At 34.0% G+C, this 5,005-nt stretch overlaps 1 pseudogene; it reads left to right on the top strand.

Annotated features, from left to right (window-relative positions):
• Positions 1-4,476, top strand: part of LOC21390288 — a 10,401-nt pseudogene extending 5,925 nt beyond the window's left edge.
• The last annotated feature ends 529 nt before the right edge of the window (positions 4,477-5,005 follow it).

Raw genomic sequence — 5,005 nt, 5'->3', positions numbered from 1 at the left:
TTTATTAATAACAATAATATTTTTTTATTAATATTATTATTATGGATCTTCTTCCATGCGAACAACCAAACACAGTAATGTAATATTCTTGGGAATTTGAAAAAGATTCATGTATGGAACCAAACACAGTAATGTATTATTCCTAGGAATCATATTACCCTCCATCACTTTCCTGGGAATATGATTCCTACTGATTCCCACATACCAAACGCCCCCTAAGTCTACTATGTATGAGTTCCTGCATAAAGCAATAATTAACTAAGTAGTCAATAAATAATTTTACATTTACTTATGTAATAACTATCTTATAAAGTTGTAATATTGATATGTAATTAGTGACATATTCAAGAATTAATTTCAAAGTAGAATTGTTAATTTAAGCCGGACTAAACGGATTATCGATAACCCATTCTGATCTTGCTCATCCTAGTCTGGCTTAACCAAGCCCGCTTAAATATCTGAGCCAGACTAATGGTTTAAGCCCATAACATAATTGGGCTGGACGGCATGTAATATTATTTTTTATTATTTTTAATAATAATAATAATAATAATATTTTTTATTAATATTATTATTATGGATATTCTTCCATGCGAACAACCAAACACAGTAATGTAATATTCTTGGGAATTTAAAAAAGATTCATGTATGGAACCAAACACAGTAATGTATTATTCTTAGGAATCATATTACCCTCCATCACTTTCCTAGGAATATGATTCCTACTGATTCCCGCATACCAAACACCCCCTAAGTCTACTATGTATGAGTTCCTGCATACATAACTTGTCAAGTTATGGTTCATAACCAAATAAGTTATGGACAAACTTGTCAAGTTATGGTACATAGCCAGATAAGTTATGGACAAAAATCGTGTATTATGGACAATAACTTGTCACGTTATTATTCTTAGGAATCATATTACCCTCCATCACTTTCCTAGGAATATGATTCCTACTGATTCCCGCATACCAAACACCCCCTAAGTCTACTATGTATGAGTTCCTGCATAAAGCAATAATTAACTAAGTAGTCAATAAATAATTTTACATTTACTTATGTAATAACTATCTTATAAAGTTGTAATATTATATGTAATTAGTGACATATTCAAGAATTAATTTCAAAGTAGAATTGTTAATTTAAGCCGGACTAAACGGATTATCAATAACCCATTCTGATCTTGCTCATCCTAGTCTGGCTCAACCAAGCCCGCTTAAATATCTGAGCCAGACTAATTTACTGTAGTAAAACTCGAATTCTAAACTCGAATCAGCGAAATGAACGAGGCCTTAGTCTATTAATTTTAATTCACTTCAAGTTTTGACTTATTTTTCTCTTTCTCCCTTTAGTGAAAAAAAAAAGGAAAAAAAATTAAGATAACATAATTGGGCTGGACGGCATGAGTTTGCACCTCTAGATACATGAAGATGAATATAATGGTGTTAATTAAGTTTACGAAAATAGTAGAAAATATGCCAATATGAAAAGCTTAAGAAAGTATATAGGCCAACTTTTAGTTATAGAAATTAATAGGTCATAACTTGTCAAGTTATGGTTTCATAACCAAATAAGTTATGGACAAACTTGTCAAGTTATGGTACATAGTCAGACAAGTTATGGATAAAAATCGTGTATTATGGACAATAACTTGTCAAGTTATGGTTCATAACCAGACAAGTTATGGACGAAAACAGTAATTTAGCCTATTTATTAACTTATGTAAACTATTAGCCTATTAATTTTAATTCACTTCAAGTCTTGACTTATTTTTCTCTTTCTTCCTTTAGTGAAAAAAAAAAGGAAAAAAAATTAAGAGAGCGTGTACTTGAAAACGAATATTAGCAAGAAGGAAAAAAGCAATACAAATAGATGTACGACATAATAAAGAAAATTTATAGAATTCGAAATAAAGATACTGCTAATTCCAAGTGTTACCTTTCTCCACAATTTTTTCCTAGTGGACTGCTGCTATAATGTGAGCATCTCGTGTTGTTGTGAAATGATGAACAACCTCCATAATCCAATTTTTCATAAATCTCCCTTGTGCACCTTGATCAAAGTGTTCAGACTCAATATTTAGAGCGCTTGTTGCAGTATCAGGAGAATTTTTGGATTTTTTAAAGATGACTCTTGTAATTGGAAATAAGGTGAAGACAAAAAAAGACAAAGGTGGAAAGAAAAACTAAAAGTGGGAATAAAAATAAGAGTAAAGTAGATGTGACAATTTAGGTTGGGCAAATAGGCATCTAAATGGTGTGTTTAGTTGATGTATTCGTGTCATGATTTGAATCATGATTCGTGATTCGCTACAGTATTTTTTTCACAAAAAACACACGTAAATTAAAAATAATTTTAAATTATGATTTTAAATTCATAAACTAAACCTCTACTAAATATTTACCCCGCTCTTATCTAGTCCAGCCATGCCCATCTTGGCCTGACTTAGTTTGGCAGACAAAAAAAGACAAAGGTGGAAAGAAAAACTAAAAGTGAGAATAAAAATAAGAGTAAAGTAGATGTGACAATTTAGGTTGGGCAAATAGGCATCTAAATGGTGTGTTTAGTTGATGTATTCGTGTCATGATTTGAATCATGATTCGTGATTCGCTACAATATTTTTTTCACAAAAAACACACGTAAATTAAAAATAATTTTAAATTATGATTTTGAATTCATAAACTAAACATCTACTAAATATTTAACCCGCTCTTATCTAGTCCAGCCATGCCCATCTTGGCCTGACTTAGTTTGGCCCTCTTAAATATTTTGCCCAAAGTGAAGGTTTAAGCCCAAAACATAATCGGGTCAGGCGCATGAATTTACACTTTTAGACCATAGAAAAATGACTATAATGGTGCTAATTAAGTTTAATATATGCAAGATTTGGGGGAGGGGAAAGAAAAGAAAAGTCAAAAATAAAGAAAAAAACTTAAGAGACCGCACCTTGAAAAATGAGTATTAACAAGAAAGAAACCTTTCTAACAAGTTGAACATCACACTTTTTATTTTCACTTCGTCTCACTAACTCAATAGTAGCGCCGCTAAGGGTGGGTTTGGTATTGTTTTTAGTAGAGAAAAAGTACTTATGCGGGAATTTAAAATTTAAAATCTTGTTTGGTAAAACAGATTTTTGAAGAATTTTCTCTTAATCTGAAGCTAAAAGCATAATTAGCCTAAAAATTGATTCTGATTTTAGCTTATGCGGGAATCTGTGTGTTTAATGAAATTTTTTATTTCCAATTTTACCCCACTGAAATCTGAAATTTATCACCCATTTTCATTTCAGAAGAATCCACTCTCCTCCACTCTCTCTTCCACTCGTATCTCTCCTCATCTCCTCCTCTGCAAAAATTTTGTGTGTGTTCTATCCTCTCCTCTCCTCACCGTTCGAAGCGAGGTTCCCCGGCTCCGTTCACCGGCCTCTCTCTCCGTTCGCTGGTTGATCTCTCCGTTGGCGGTTCAGAGCTCGTTTGGTTTCTCCTCCGTCCGATTGATCTCTCCGTTTCGTTTTGATGGCAGGAAGCTCGTGGTAATGGTCAACTACCAGAGTCCGATGTAGTTCAAGCATGCAAAAGCGTCAGTCTTCTAGCTCTTCATTCATTATTTTCTCTCTTATTTGCATGAAGTTTCTTGTTCTTTTAATTAGGGAAATGACTTTGGTCAAAGGGGTAAGCAATAATCTGGTCTCTATCGTTTTGGTCCCTAACAGTCACTTCTGGAGAGGCAGAGTTCAAATGTTTGACGGTTCCTTGAAGCAATTAATGGGTAAATATTTTCTCCCTTTTTTAGTTCAGCTTCGTTTTAAACTAAGTTTTTACCCCAGCACGCCTTTTTTTCACAAGTAGGTAAGAAGAAAACTTCCCTCGTAGTTTTCTTCTTACCTGCTTGTGGTAACTCTCCAGTCTTGACAATCAACTTGTTATTGTTGTTCTTCTACAAGTGCTTAGCATTTTGTATCAATTTGATGCTTCTAGATGCATGTTGTTAACGGGCTTTAATTGACTTCATCTGGCAAGAGACCCAACATTGCAGATGGATTACGAAAACTGCAGTGTCGTTCGCTAATTTTTGTCGGGGATAGCTCTCCTTTTCATTCCGAAGCTCTCTATATGACCTCAAAACTAGATAGACGGCATGGTGCCTTGGTTGAGGTATGTCTCTCACCTCTGCTTCACTCTGTTATAATCTTGAATGTAATGTTTAAAGAAGAAGAAAAGAAAAGCTTATTGCTAGGAGGGTGTTTAACCACAGGTTCAGCCATGTGGGTCAATGGTGACAGAGGAGCAGCCTCATGCCATGTTGATACCATTGGAGTATTTTCTCATGGGGTATGGCTTGTACAGGCCAACTCAGTCAAATGTTAGCCCACGAAGTCCGTTGAGTCCATTGTGCATAGCTCTGGAGCTTTTTTCGCCCGAAAGTATGGGCTTGAAGCTGAAACCAATAAAAACTCGGATATCTCTACAAGCCTAAAAGGAGGCTGCGACTTGTTTGGCAAAATATCACTTTTTGTATATCCCGATTGGTTAAAGGATGATTAGGGGGAAATTTATTAGGGAGTTTGTAGATATGGAAAGAAAGAGGAAACAACACAAGGTGGAAGAAAATTAGAAAAAAAAAAGTAGATATTTGAATTCTTTCATTTATAACAATATAAATGGTAGCTCAGGGAACTTTCTTTGTAAATCCTTGGGATTGTTGTACAACAATGACAGAAGAATAATGGTCGTAATGACAAAAGAATGGACTGTGACTTGTGCACTCTTGTTTTGAAACGATAATATCTTCTAGTTGGCTTCTTATGTTTTTTCATTTTTTGGGAAACTATTTTTTCATTTTTTGGGAAACTAAGTAATTCCATAAACATCAACTTCTTAACATGCATCCAGGGGAAATAAAAGCATAAATGTGTCTATTCAACATTCTCGTAGAGCAGCTTCTTCTCGTCTTCTTCTTAATAAATTATATAAGATTGTTGCACTCAAAAAGAAAAAAGATTTGT

Source organism: Morus notabilis, unplaced genomic scaffold, assembly GCF_000414095.1.
Source record: "Morus notabilis unplaced genomic scaffold, ASM41409v2 Scaffold1831, whole genome shotgun sequence".
Taxonomy (NCBI): domain Eukaryota; kingdom Viridiplantae; phylum Streptophyta; class Magnoliopsida; order Rosales; family Moraceae; genus Morus; species Morus notabilis.
Note: the sequence above shows the minus strand (reverse complement) of the source record. Positions and strands in the feature narration are given on the sequence as shown.